Source organism: Amphiprion ocellaris, chromosome 2, assembly GCF_022539595.1.
Source record: "Amphiprion ocellaris isolate individual 3 ecotype Okinawa chromosome 2, ASM2253959v1, whole genome shotgun sequence".
NCBI classification, from domain to species: domain Eukaryota; kingdom Metazoa; phylum Chordata; class Actinopteri; family Pomacentridae; genus Amphiprion; species Amphiprion ocellaris.
The window spans coordinates 13,483,184-13,499,061 of NC_072767.1; the positions used below are offsets into that span (position 1 = coordinate 13,483,184).

The 15,878-nt window shown below is 37.9% G+C and overlaps 1 protein-coding gene across 3 annotated transcripts in view; it reads left to right on the forward strand.

Annotated features, from left to right (window-relative positions):
• The window catches only part of nos1apa (nitric oxide synthase 1 (neuronal) adaptor protein a), a 216,954-nt gene that overhangs the window by 154,967 nt on the left and 46,109 nt on the right, over positions 1 to 15,878 (forward strand). The gene's annotated exons all lie outside the window — the stretch shown is intronic.

The following is a 15,878-nucleotide window of genomic DNA, read 5'->3' on the forward strand; positions in this document are numbered from 1 at the left end:
CATTGACATAATGAATGAGACTTAAACCTTGACTATACAGTATACTGCTTTGGGATTTCTTACAGTTGCTTTTGTTCTTTGTTTCTGCTATTACCTCATTTAATTGAAAGACAGTGACAGCAGTGTTATGCTTGGCTCATTCATCCATGGTATTATTTTTGTGGCACCTGTATTCATTGTGGCAACAGGTGCTGGCAATTATCTGGAGGCATTTTCTAAATAAATCAGGAGATAAAAACTCAGGGTTCATTATAGTACAAACAAAGCCAACTATGATTACAGAAAATAAGTTGACTTTGTTTTTTCCCAAGGTACACCCACATAAAATGATCTATAGGCAACTAGTCTGTTGCACCAGGGCTTTGTACTCAGGGCTGCCATAGCAGAGAAAGTGACACTAAAAAGGGTCTTTCCTAACTTAGTATTTTGTACCTCCATCTCAATTAGTTTAAAACATGATCTAGATAAACAAATTCACCTTCGTCTACATACAGAGCATGGCAGTGACTTCCTATGATTTAAGTGTAAATATTTCAACATTGGATTGTGGCGGGCTGCACAGTGGCTTGGTGGTTAACACTTTCACCGCGTAGCTAGAAGATCCCAGGTTCACGTCCCTGCCTTCCGTGGGGTCTTTCTGTGTGGAGTTTGCATGTTCTCCCTGTGCATGTGTGGGTCTTCTCCGGGTTCTCCGGCTTCCTCCCACAGTCCAACTCTAAATTAGTTTGTCTTTATATGTATCCCTGTGATAGACAGGTGACCTGTCCAGGGTGTCCCCTGCCTTCACCCTCAGTCAGCTGGGATAGACTCTAACCCCCTGCGACCCTAATGAGGATTAAGTGGTGTATAGATAATGGATGAATGGATTGTGGCAGAGAAAATAATGGTTGACTGACACTTTGTTGGACCCAGATCAATTGCCACATCTGCCCGATCCATTACTGGATGTATAATAACCATGTGGACTGGAAACAGGCACTTTAGTTAGACAGGCATGGTCTAGGAAAAACTTCTGTTGTATGCTGCTGTGATCACTCAGATGTTTTTTTGGCACTTCCAAAGCACATTAATCTAAAATATAACATAAATGTCTGAGCATTGGCGAATAGAATATGAATATACACCAAAGTACTGACTCACTGGTGATCGAAACCCAAAGCAGTCAGATTCCACAGCTCTGTCTTTAAGTGAACACAGCACATGTATCCATCCATCCATCCATCCATCCATCCATGTTTTATCTACACCCATTTATTCAGTGCGCAGATATGCAGGCAACAAGAGTCTGTTCCACATACACACATATACACAAATCTCTTTATGTATTTAATAAAAGAATTGGCCATTGCTTAACAAAGCATGTAATCATTTAAAAAGACTCAAGGATTTGAGGGGGAAAAAAAGTGCAAAGATGCAACAACGGCTCTGGGCTTTTTAGGATCAATACATGCACATATGCATAAATATACATATGTATATTTATATTCAATGTTTCAGCCTGCTTATAAAGGGCCTTGAGACTATAAAATTAGATTTTGTCAACATGCTTGATTCTTATGCATACTTAGACACACACATTACTGACCAAAAGTGTCCTGATAGTTAAATACTGATGTCTCATAGCTTCGGGAGAAGGATACAGGGGTCCTGATTAAACCGTCAGCTCACACTGAACTCAGCTGCTCCCTTGTCTTAACCTGAGTGATGCTAAATAGACTACTGCCACAACTGACAGCTCACAGATTCAGAGCTAACGTGGCCATACATAAATGCCATTAATTATACACTGATGAAGCCAGAGGTCACTGCCCACTGCCTGAGACACTGGTGGCGATTTTTTTTTTTAATGAGTAAAAACTGCTTTGGCACATAAAAGGAAGTATTTCACATAATGTGAAACTCTTCAAATGAGTGCGTTCTATGCTAAGGTGGGTATCTGACCTTGACACTTTTGCCATTTAGCAAGGTTTCCCCAGCAGTGTTAACTTGTCTGAGCTTCTGTAACAATTCTCTTCCACACTGCATCTAAATTAGTTTCTACTCACTCTGCAGTTTATTTCTTTTAAGACTTCAGGCTGTGTGTACTGCTATTGTCTACTATCTATTTCCACAGTGGTAATGCTTAAATTGTAATCTGAATAATCGATTAGTCAGTAGACATAAAGACATACCACTGTTCAAGTCTTTGGTTCTCAACCTGCAGCTCAGAACCTCATAATCACGAGATAAAGCCGAAGGTGTGCAAAATAAGTAATACGATAACAAAGCAGAAAATAAAGTAATAAATCTGCTCCACAAAATTGATTTGTTGTTTTTTTCTTGTGAAATGCTAGATAGATCAACCACTTTTGCCTCTAGAGGTGGATGAAACAGTCTGAGAGGTTTAAAATGGAAATCTTCTCTGACCGAATTGCCCATAACTCATAGTCATATGCGGCTACTGTATGTCTGTGTGATAAACCACTGGCAGGAGTTTTTTTTCAATGATGCCAAAGGTTCACCGTGACTCTAAAAATGGGAGAAATATGTGCTTAATGCCTGACATCATTATTTGTGTAAGTGTTTACACACAGCAGCCTACTTACAAAGGTGACAAACCAGGTGAATCTTTGGTCCCCACTTTCAAACAAAGGGCATCTAATGGTTATGTTACCTTGAGCCCCCTAGAGTCAGGGACAGCCACTGCCTGTTTGCTTACAGGTGACGTCAAATATGCAATAAAGAAAATCAAATCTGTTATTCTGTGTTTATTTTTCATACATATTGGCATGTATTGTCAGCCCTCTGTTGAAGATAATCCAGACATTTGCTGCAGTTTCGAAACTAGATTGCTCATTGTTACTCAGGGAAACAGCTCATATCATCAGAAAGCAGAGTTTTCCGGTGTTTATTATTCCGCCAAGAAACGCGGTGGAGTTATTCTGGCAATCGGCATTGGTTTGTCTTTCTGTCAGTTTGTCTGTTAGCAACATTACTCAAAAACTAACAGATTTGGATGAAATTTTCAGGGAAAATCTGAAATGACACAAGAACCAAGTGATTAGATTTTGGCAGTGATACGGTTTATAGTCTGCATCCACTGATTTGTTAAAGATTTTTTGTATCATTGTGAGAAAGCGGCACGGTCAGAAATCAATCAACCGTCAGAAATGATACAATGACTGAGCAGCCTTGATGGAGTACTACGCTCTCTGAGTGCTTTTTTAGTTTTGATATGTGTTACATTATAAAATGATCAGGAGTTATTTAGCCAAGAAGCAGGAGTGTGAAAATGAGTGAAAAAATTACTTTGCAGAAATTTAGGCTGTCTTTCTAACATTATTACCTCAGTATGTCCAAAAATGTACCAAGCACCTAAAACCTTGGTTGGACTGTTTCTTGTGATGATAAAACCACATTGCACTGCAGATAGATAGATAAATCAGTGCAGTTCAGGAGTAAGTCATGCAAGAGTCACAAGTGTGGAGATGGATGCAGAGTGCATGTGTACTGTGATTTAATCTGATCTCATTTATTTTAACATATTTTTTTCTCATGGACACTTTATTGCACCGACAAGCAACTGACATTATGAGAAAGGTGAAGTCATACAGTTGAACTTTATGTGCACTACACCTTACTGCAATAAATACTTCAGGAGCAATTTAATTTAAAAGATATTAGAATTTCTTTGTAAAATGCATCTGTCAGGCTCTAAGGGTTACATCAGTTTAGCAACACTAAACAGATTGATCAAAAATAAAGATTTGTCAGATGCAGCACTAAGAATATTAAGTCTTTTTTAAAAAAAGTTAGGAGTTGGACTGAGACTTGTCTTCAGTGTTCAGGCTGCACATACGGTCACATGAATATTAACATTCAAGTGTAGTTTCACTCAAGCACTCGCATGCTTTCATGTAGTTTTCCAGTTTTTCTGCATGGCTAAAGATTTTTGGAAAAATTCAGAACACACAGTCTCATACACACACACATACACACACACACACTACTTTTTACGTGTGTTGAAGGGAATCTCATGAGGATCAACCATAGTTAACAACCAAGAGTTTATCAAGAAAGGGAGTAATTTTAGGCTCATTGTGGCCAAGAAAAAAAAAATATTTCTGCTCCTTCTGGCTTTCTCCCTCACGCTCCCACACAAACCCCATCTGACAGGTAAGAGTACACTTGCCTGGGGCTACTTCTAACCAGCTCTAATGAGAAAGGAGAGCTGAGTCCAGCACTGAAGGTCAAACAGTACAAAATAATAAGCTGATTAGTTCTGCCCAGATAATACACATTATAGATGAAGACATGAAGGAGCACAGAGTTTGTTTGTTTGACACATCAGTCTGGGTGAAAATGTATATGTGCGCATACTTGTACGTCTATATTTGTGTGAGTGTGTATTTTGTGTTCCTTAGAGTTCCAAACTTGTTTACCGTTGAAAACAAAATGGCTTTCCCTGGTGTCTTTGCCTCAGTTTCACTCCAGAAAATAAAATGACAGTGTTCGCTCTCTGGGTTTGCTGTAACTATTTGTTTGAAACATTTCACTGGATGACAAGGTAACCTGCTTAGTTATGTTTGAGGCAGATACCGCTCTTGTGTATGATTTTAGTATCTCAGATACCAAGTCCCCGCTGAGTTGTCAGGCTTGAGTGCCTCATGTTGTCGTACCATAACAAAACAACCATACAGAAGAAAGGAAAACTTGAGGAAAATGAATTTTGGCACAGCACTGAGCTTTCTTACATACATAAATGTAGCTAAAAATACCTAATGACTTCAAATGTCATCTGTTTCCAACAATGCACACGGTGAAGAGTTTTATTTTGGCCTGGTTTTCAGATTTGTACTTTGTATATATATATATATATATATATATATATATATATATATATATATATATATATATACTTTACTTTTGTGTTTTTCTTTTGCAACTTGTGTGAACCAACCTTGTAAAATCAGCCTTATCAATCAGAAATTGATTTACAGCTCCAGTGAACAGACACTGCTTCATATCTCTTCTTTAATCTATTTTGCTATACAGCTGGGTGACAAGTTAAAGAAAGCAGCTGCATTTGTTATATTTCTCAACTTATTTATTGAGTTTTTTCTTTAGACCTGCAGCGTTAGCTCTATTAATTGATTTCCTTTGATCAAAAGAAAGTTAATCTTGAAACTGGGGAATTGATTTCTAAACTGTTTCAGTTATTTTTCAAGCAAAAGCAGCAAGTGTTCAGTGATCAAAGTCTCTCTAACGTAATATGCCGTTTTATCTGTTTTATATCTTAGAAAATGGAACACTGTAAGGTTTTAGAGTACTGTCTAGAGAAATCTGAAGACTTGACAACAAATTGCAGATTTATCTGTAATAGAAATAATTGCAGCTGTAATTTCCTTTCCATTTGTCACCTGTATGTCCTTTGCAGATCTTAGCTTGATAATCTCAACAGCTGTATTGCAAAGTGATGTATGAAAGAGTTTTTGTCCCTGCATATTATGGAAGAAATTACCATAAGTGGTGAAAAGAGGTTTACTTTCAGTGTGGCCTCCCTGCGATGCTGAAGATGCCTGTGACTTTGTGGCCCAACCAAGGAACTAGAAAAATATCCTTGTTGTTGAACCTTGCTGCAGAACCTGAGCGGAGGTCAGCGTAAATGGAGGTAAATTAGTGAGCTGGCCAACACTAATCACAGCTCACTTAGCGATGAGTGGAAGTGGAGATGTTTAATGAAGTCTTGAAATTGAGGGAGTACAGCAGCTATCCGTTTCAAGATGAAGCCTTGCAATGCAGCTGCTGCTCTGTCATTACTCAATGGAATCTGACCTTTGTATCTTTGTCTTTTTAGTTTGCAAACTGATCTTCCCTTCAGAACTTCCACATTCATTCCTTCTTACTTCTCCTACTTTTTTGTATTCAAAACTTTCTTCTATCGCTTTCTCCCATCTTCTTTTCATCTTCCTTTCAGTTATCTTCTTCCTGTTTTTCTGTGTCTTTCATTTCCTCTACCCACTCTTAGTTCCTTTTCTTCTACCACCTAACCTGATTTGGACATTATCATAAATGGCCCAGAAAAGGAGGGAGCAGTGATGAACATATTAAACAAACAGACAGAATGGAAGGGGAGCAGGAAAGACACGGGCTGGAAAAAAAGAAAGAAGATAGAACAAGAGGATATGAAGGACAGAATGACTCATCAAAAGTGGGAAAGTAAATGTAGGTGGTCACTTGTTTCAGATATTATTATCCCATTAAATGATCAGATTGCTGATTCCCATTCCTAAACATTTGGGCCAGTATGGACCTGATCCATCCTCTTGTAGACTCAGTGGGAGTTTTATTCATTGTCATCCATGACAAACATTCAGTTCAATTCAATTTTATTAATATAATGCCAATTACAATTCAGATTGTCTGAAGATGCTTTACAGAACCCATATGCCTGAACCACCAGAGCAGCCCCAAGGTGACAGTGGCAAGAAAAACACCCTTTTAACGGGAAGAAACCTTGAGCAGAACCCAGCTCATGTGGGAGGAACAAGCATAAACAAAGTCTGATAATGGTGGGGTTACCTTAATAAAGACCTCTTGCAGTTGTGTGAATTTATAATTCAGTTTCAATTCAGTTTTATTTATAAAGCACCAGTTGACAGCATATGTCATCTCATAGCACTAAGCAAATTAAGGTGAAGACCTTACGAGTTTTGAATAGAGAATCTAACAATTCAAAGTTTCCTTTGGATTCCCTATGAGCAAGCAATCAGCGACAGTAGGAAGGAACCAAAACAAAACCTCCAACAGAACCAGGCTCAGGGACGGCGGCCATCTGCCTTAATCAGCAGGAGTGAAAGTGGTGATGGATTACACATGTAAGATCTCCCAACAAAGCGACAGTGTATTTTAACCCAAACAATGATCCATTTCTGAACCTAATTAAGTGGTTTTGGTGCCCATCTTAACCAAACAATGACCAAAAAGCAGCAAAAGCCAAAATGAGATGAATCAAAATATAATACAATCAGATAATACCCGGTGAAATTCCTTTCACATAAAGGCTGCTCACTTACTCCTCCATCCCCTTCAGCTTTTAAGTCTGGACTTTTGTTTCTCTTTGTAAGTTAAACAATGTGGCAACCTTATTATCAAATGAGGTGATCAATGATCACATTGGGTGATAACATGTCTACTGAGCCTGCTCAATGGTGAAGAGGCTCCTACTGGCCCAGACATATCATTTTCTCCCACACTGCTGCTTGCTTCTTTGTCATTACACCAGCAAAATGATCATTTCCCCTTCAGTCCTCCCAAAATGAGATGAAAACAGAGACGAACCACTGTTGGAGAGGTTTCAAACATTTTCACATCAAAGGGACCTGGCGTGGGCAGGCAAAGCAGTGATGATAATCCAGTGTGAAGAGTACATCCTCAGCAACTAACCCTGTGGAGTCGTAGCACACAACCAACAGTCCTAATCCTCTTACACTGAGTCACTGTCACTGTTTTCCAATCTTGTCTGAAAGGAAAATGGTAGCATTTAAACAGTCTTATCTTCCAGTTTCTACAGTTTCTACATTTTTGTAAAATTAGAAGGTAATCCACATGGTCATGATTTTTTATGTTCTTGTTTTGTTCTTATTATTTAGTATTTTAGTATCAAGTACCCTTTACTGTAGTACTTTCTGTGGTAGTGTATGGAATTTCTGTTAGACTTTTTGTTAAGGTTTTAGTTTCTGTAAGTGGCTCTTGCAGTTTTTTCATAAAGTCCTCTTGGCCTTCAGTCCTCATCATAACCAGTTCCTCTACCTTTTTTTTTTTAACTTTCCAAACAATTAGAAAGCTAAGATTTTGTTCATTGCTAAGAGGGGTTTCAAGAGGTGTTCTCGACTTTGATTTATGTTTCAAAAGTAAAACTCTTTAGTGAACCAAACAAGCTAAAAATCTTTTAAGGTTTTGCAAAAACTGGAAGTCATTTTAAACAAAGGAGATTCTTAACTTCCAATGTCAATGACCCCTTAGTTTTGGTTCAGTATGATGTCTGCTTCAATGTAGCTTGTTTGCTTGCATGTGGAAATCTAACAGAGGTGTTTCCCTTAAACTACTGTCCAACTATTGTAATTGCAGAGCTGTGGGAGACTGGATAGCTCTTCTATCTTTGCTTAGCTTTTCATCTTATAAATTTCCAAAATATACTATGGGTCAAAAGTTTTAGAACATCCGAATTTTTCCAGTTTCTTATTGGAAATTATGCATGTTAGTGTCTTATTGTACTCTGAAATGAAAGCAAAGAACAAATAAACAAATGGAGTTTTAAAAAAAAGTATTTAGAAACCAAAATGTATTCAAAGTACCAGCTTTGGCAGATACAACAGCGGAACACACTCCTGGCATTCTTTCCACAATGGAAATCAAGTATTCTTTAGAAAGTTCTTCCCAAATCTGTTGCAGAAGTTCCCATAAATCTGTGGCCCTTGTAGGTTGCTTTGCTTTCACTCGTCTGTTCAGTTCATCCCAAACCAGCTCCATGGGGTTTAGGTCTGGAGACTGTGCTGCCACTCCATGTTTTCAAGTTTACCATCTTGTTCTTTTTTCTGGCATAGCTTGGACTTAGGTTATGGGTCATTATCTTGCTATAGGATGATCAACTAGGAACATACCAGAAGGTACTGCTTGGCGCTGCAGAATGCTGTGGTAGCTGTTTAGGTTCAGGGTTCCTCTCACTCTGTAAAAGTCACTGACCCTGGATCCAGCAAAACATCCCCAGACCATAACGCTTCCTCCTCCATGTTTGACAGTTAGTCACACACTGACGAACCATCATTTCTCCTACTCAACGGCATACAAAAACCCTATGTGATGAACCAAAATTTCAAAATTTTGATTCGTCATTCCATAATACCTTCTTCCAGTCTTCAATAGTCCATTGGTGGTGTTTCATGGCCCAGGCAAGCCTCTTGTTCTTATGCTGACATCTTAGCAAATGGCTTTCTTGCTGCAACTTGACCTGTCAAACCTGCAACTCCAAGTCTTCTCTTCACAGATGAAACTGAGACTTCTTACTACGACCACTATTAAGCTGTGCTTGAAGCTGTTGTCCTGTAAGCCGCCTATCACCAAGCTGTTGACTCAGAGTTAAGAGAGAGTTTTTTTTGTTTTGTTTTTTTACCTCTGGCAGTTCATCACTAACCTTTGTACCATTTCAAGCCATTCATTGGACTTGTACTACTTGAATTTCAATAAAAAACTGGCGTTCTAAAACTTTTGACCGGTAGTGTATGTAAATTGTGTAACATTTGCGTAACATTGGCAACATTTCTCATGGCACAGGCTCAAAAATAACGAAAAACTGTGTCATTTTTATAGTTTTTACACAATTCAGACCAACATTAGACTCATAAGTGGCTTTATACACAAGCTCTGCTGTTCAAGCATCAAACAAGAAAGCTTTCATGCACTGAGTGAAATGAATCACTGATGTGTGAAATAGGGACAGAGGGAAGCAAAACTGAATGCTGGATAGAATATCTTCATTTCTGTATGTTATGTTAACAATTATATACAGATGGTTTTTACATTTTACGGAAGAAAGGATGGAAGGAAACTGGGCTAAGAAATGTAGTGAGAGAAGGAATTAGGAAGATCAAAATTGTCCTTGGGTACAGTTCTGCTGAGGAATAGTTTTGAACAATGAAAGCAATGAAAAGGCAGAGAGATGCCACTGCCTAATTAGAGCTTTAAAGAGTCATTTCAGGTGCTTGAAGCTCCTTCAATTTCACGACACTCAGATAAGAGAGCAGAAAGCATTGGGTAGCAGCAGACTTGCTACCAAGGGACCACAACACAGAAACACAAGTGGTGCACCTTTTAATTGGCTCTTTGTCTGGGTTCTACTTTTAGGTACAGCTTCTCGCTCTTTTTTTCTTCAAGTTTGAAAAGGAACAGGAGCATCATTATTTCTCAAATAGTCAGTTGTGATCGTCAAATGAGTTGTCTTTCTGTCATGCCAACTTATTTGTTCATTTATATAAAATTAGACCAGTTAAATACCACAGTTCTGTCCTAAATCCACACTGAAAAAGTTGTTTCCTGCAGCTAAGAAATCATAGAAAATTGTCTCTCTATTGTAGGCTTTGCATTTTTACAACGATTCAGCCCATTTTTCCATCTATCATGTATTTTTTTTCTTACTTGATTACTCTGTAATTAGTGAAATAGGCATTCTGTGTATTGGGACAAAACAAAAGCATGATGAAGACGAATGAAATCGTGTTTATCTTGATACAATCTGTTGTACAGATCCAAACAAAATGAATTAGATGGTGTGAAAAGTACAGGCATAACAACAGTTGCAGTACATAGTAAATACCCTAGCAATAAAATGACAGATCTCTGGCATTGCCTTCACTTCACAATGTATTTTGTTGTACACTGTTATGCATACATTCTGCAAAATCCTTTACAGACGAGTAAATAAATGATTGTTTTCTTTATCAGACAGGACAGTGTAATCGTAGGCAGGACACAAGGGTATGTGTTATGCACCCTAACCATCTGGAGGCCATTTTTCTCTCAAAGATTATGTTCCTTTGCCAAGACTTTGTGATTCTTACCATATCTGCTGAATTCAGATCCAGGATGAGCCCCCATCTCGATGTCAAAGCACAGGGAGCATTGTAGGAATTTGTCTGAGGTCAGGTGGAATAAATTACTACAATAGAGCTGTGTGACAGTACCAGGTTGTACCAGGTCACAACCTTGCTGGATTTTTTGCTTTTTATGTACAAACCACAGTAAGTTTCAGTTCATTTGGGTTGACAAATTGACACAGACTGCAACTAGCCAAAGTGCTTCAGGGATGAAGTTCGTCATTTATTGTCCATCACAGTTTTTGACAAAGGCAGTTGTGTTCTCCACAGCATGCCACTTTCCTGCTGTCTCTGAGATGGACAATAGCCAAAACAGCCAAATGAAGATCTTTTTATTTCACTTCTTCTTTTCCCATATTTGTAATATGTCACAAACAAGTGTAATACAGCAGAAAATACATTTCTCTCAAATATCTTTTGAAAATGCAGTTAAGTTGTCTGGGAATGTCATTTTTAGCAGACAGGGCAGCAATATATGTAGCATGTCACATTCTTGAGATACCCTTGAAACTATGTCCAGTTATTTTTTAGGAAGCATTTTATGAAGACGTTTCCTTATGCGCTACAGTTCAAAAGTTTGAGGTCAACCAGACAATTTCATGTTTTCCATGAAAACTCACACTTTCATTCATGTGTTAACATAGCTGCACAAGGGTTTTCTAATCATCAATTAGCCTTTCAACACCATTAGCTAACACAATGTAGCATTAAAACACAGGAGTCATGGTTGCTGGAAATGTTCCTCCGTACCCCTATGAACGTTTTCAGCTAATTATTGATTGATTCAACTCAGTAGCTTTTCCAAGAATAAATCCAACATATTTTGACTCCAAAAACATCAACAGGAACAGTAAAAAAAAAAAAAAAAAAATTACGAACCAACAGATTTTTCATCACTTGATGTCTTTGACAATCACAAAATAGGAGAAATTCTTTTAAATTGAATGAAAAGCGTCACTGAATATTGCATGCATTTGTGATTTAAGTGACTTTCCCGTTTAGGTATGACAGGAAGAAGCAGGTTGAAGGAAATGCAGGTCGCCAGATACATAGAATTGCTAGTGGACAAAAAGAAATAGTCATAGAGGTCCAGCTGTAATAGCTCAGGGCTTATTATCTCTCATCTTATCAGCTTTTCATTCTGTTTCTGTATTTTATCTGAAGGACCACAGGACTGCAGAATTTGCGGAATAAAGCCAAATGTAACCTTGTGGAGCTGTGGAGCTGTTTCAGAATGAAACCTTGTGCTATTTTTGATCAGATATCAGCAAGCTTTGTAAAGAAAATGTTTTTTTTCTGGCTTATTTTCTTATCGTATTTGTTCAGTACCGTTTCTGCATGGAATTATTCAGTGTCCTTTTGGCAGCCACTGCAGCTCAGTGAGACATTTAACACGGACAGCACCAGGACAAATGTGACACTTGGATCCAAGGCCTCAGTATAAACCATGGAGGAGTGGCTGATGTGCCATTAGAGTTGTCAGCAGGGCAGCATATGCCAGAGTCAAGCTCCTCTCCTCCATTGCTCATGATGTGATCCTCTGTGCTGTAAATTACACCACCGAAGTCATCATCAGGGTGTCAGTGTTTACAAATGAGGTCTGCAGAGGCCCAAACACAATCTGGAATCACCTCTATTTGTTGATAGGTACAAGGATAATGGAAGCAGATGACCATCCTCCTCTACACTTGTTTCTCTGACTGAGTAGATGTGGGAGAGGAGGAGGAATGGAAGCTGTGAATTGTGACTCCATTTTGTGTCTCTCCACTTCACTGGTTCCTCATTAGAGTGAGGGAGGGAATGATGAGGCTTCATCAGAGGAAAACATTGAAAAGAGTCCTCAGTGTATGACAGAAAAGTAGGTGGATGAAATAAATAAGGGGACAAAACAGAGAGTGTAGAGAAAAGAAATGTGGAAGAAGCGTTAAAATAGGAGTAACAGCATATTGTGGGTGTACAGTTTTCTTTTAATTTTAAAAATCAAAATCAAAAGAAGAGAAGCTTGTGTTTTAAAACAAATCCTTTATTTTTCATTCAGTACTTATGAATATACTTACACTTGAAATCCAAACACTTTAAGAGTGACCTGAACACACTGTAGTGCTGAAAAGATCAGTTGAGTAATCATTTTATGGGCACATATCGGTTCAGGTCATGGTGACCAATCAGTTTGAGGACATCACTGTGTAATCACCTTTGAACTGATGATACAGCAGGCATTTCCTATGGTTTTATTTCAATTTACTGACAGAATTAGTAACAGATTAAAGCTGTCCATTTAAAAAAAAATCAGATGTTAATCAACAAGAAGAATATTTAAAGTTGCAGCATGCAGTAACATCAAATGCATTTGTGTCCCACGCTTGAGAACAACTGGAGTTAAAAGTGCTGAACATGTTATAAGACAGCAAGAATAAAATCTAACTAAAATAAATATTACATGTTTATTAAAGGCATAAAAAAAACAAGGTAAACAAATTGTAAGAGCAATTTCTGAAGTAAAATGAATCTAAAATACTCAAATTATTATTTAAAACATTCAACATACGTACACTATGAGCAACAAAAACAATAAAGTGATACTTTTAAGTGTATAGCATATCACGATGGTTGTGATGGATTTACTGAAATGTTTTCTGTTTTACCTGAAATCCTCTTGTCTGCTAGCATGTGTGAAATGCTTTAGTGATTTTTAAGAAAGTTATTCAGTTGGATATAGAAAGGTGTGTGTACAAGCATTTCCTTTGTAAGTGTGTGAGGTTTTCAGCCTGGTGTGTGAATGCTTTTGTATGTGTAAGTAGAGGAAATTTTTCCTCCATGTATCTGAACGCATTTTACAATGTGAAAGTTTTTTAGTAGAAGACGAACTTTTGATACTTTTCATCATTTCGTTTTTCAACTGAGTGAATGTTTTTCAGGTCTATATGTAAATGCATATGTGCTTTTTAGTAGAATATGTGAATGAGTTTGCTTTTGTATGTGGATGTGACAGGAAAATGACATGTATATGGATGGTAATTCTGAATTATGTCCACAACGTCCGTTCGTATTTTTCTGTGGTACATGTTTCAGAGTATTTAACTGTCCTTGGTATATTGTTCTGATTTCAATCACAGTTTGGTTTTTTATGTTTTCTTTCTTTTTTTTCTCAACTTTGATATGTGTCACTGTTGACGTCAAGAGCCGCGAGCCTTCATGCTACCACAGTAACAAGCGTTGTGTTACCACATCAAGCTGAAATGAGAAACCAAAGAGTCATTATGAGTTTCAATGGCTTGCCTCCACATGAGGCTCCACGATTCATAGTGTTTAGAGAATAGTCTGCTGCTGTTGTCGGCCTTTCACACCAACTGCCCTAGAAGTATCATGAGCACCTGCTCATAAGCACTCCAGTATTGATTAACCTTTTCATATGTGCAAAACGCAATACAAAGGGTATTAGAAAAAGCAAGAAACAGCTTAATGCCAACACTAAAGAGCACTTCTGGACTATCACTGTGATATTTAAATGTTTTCCGGATTGTGTGCAGCCTCATTAGGTTTGGTATGTTTAGCACTTTGCCTGCTAGACGTCTGACATTTGACGCTCTGTTGAATCACGTTCAAACTCCAAGGTTAAGTTTAATCAAATTATTGAGAGCTACATCACCTCTGGTGGTGTCAGAAAAATCTATTCTTCTTTAACAAACTGGGCTTTTTCTGAACCAGTCTTGTGATTTGAAACCTTGAGAATTTCTCCTTTGAAACTGTTGAAAGCAATTATGTGTTCAGGGTAGAGATGGCTGAATAGGGTAGGAGGTGGGGCCACTAACATTTGATTTGGAGAGTACTTTGAAGTAAAAAGGGGGAGTCATTGCTGCTACAAAAGCTGCGAGAATGTATGTGTGTGTATATGGGTGAGCTTGGCAGTGACTGAACAGTGTCTTTTTCCCCTTCCTCCCTTTTTATATGCAGGATTCAAAGTGTAAAAGAAGTTTAGCCTTTTAGTCCTAAATTGTAATAGATCCTGTGCTTTAATCTTGCAGACCACAGCAGACTGTGGCATTAAGGTTACATGAGGATCAGAGCAGCCAGTGGAGCACCGCCGGTCCTCTAATAAAAGATTATAAAGCCACAGTAATTACAGTTCAAAGATCTTGCATCTGTAGCTCACATTTAGGGAAATTGTGTTTGCATTTTTGTGTAAATGATGTTAAGAGATAAAATATTAGAGAGTTAAATCAAAGTTTGTCAAAAACAATAATTATTTTAGGTTTGTTATTCTGCAGGTTAATTTTTGATTCACCCTCAGAGCTTACGGATGCACTTAGCATCCAAATTCACATCCGTTCTTTTTGTTTTAATTGCTCTGTAAGTATTTATTGCAGTGAGGATTGGTGCATACCAAATAAAACCGCCTGATTTGACCTTTCTAACAATGTTAGCTGCTTGTATGTGTAAAGACATCTTGGTGGTAAAAAAAACACATCACATTTGATGGTAGTCGCCTCCTGCATGCAGCTCTGGATCCATCTCCACACCCATGACTCTGGTTTGAATTACTCATGAACTCATCCTTGCATAAATATGCTAATATCTAGATATGTTAATATCTATGCAGTGATATGTTAATATATCACAAGGAAGAGCGGAACCAGAGCTTTGTAATTATGCTTGTTACATATTTGTGCATTCCAATGCAATATTATGAAGACAGTTCAAACCTCAAGGTAATAGCTTCACTTATTTCTTCACCCATTTGTATGTACTTACCCTTTCTGAAGATACTAGTTGTTTCCCCGTCTGACACAGAGTAATGCACTTTCAGAAGAGACCACATTTCTGCATTGTCTCCAAAAAGAGCCTACATAACATCCCACTTCTTTTTCCACATAAACACCAAACACTGTATTTTCTTTTCACTGCAATGATTCACAAGTTGTGATTGAAAGAAGAGCAGGGGTCACCTCTGTGCAGGTAGGCAGTGCTGATCCTAGGCTCTGAAGCCAAAGTCATCTCCCCGGTTTGCTCCCTGTGCAAGTAGGGAACATCTCCAGGATTGAAATATTGACATTTATTTCTATCAGGCAAAAAGCACCTATTTTTCTCAGTTCATAAGTCATACAGTGTCCCAGCATCAAGCCTGTGATATTACTAAATTCTAGAGAATCTCCTCCATACAATTATAAAAGATGTGCCAGTATTTCATGGTCAGATACATATAAAGGCTATTTTGTAATAATTTTCTTTTTCTTGCTAATGCAAAAA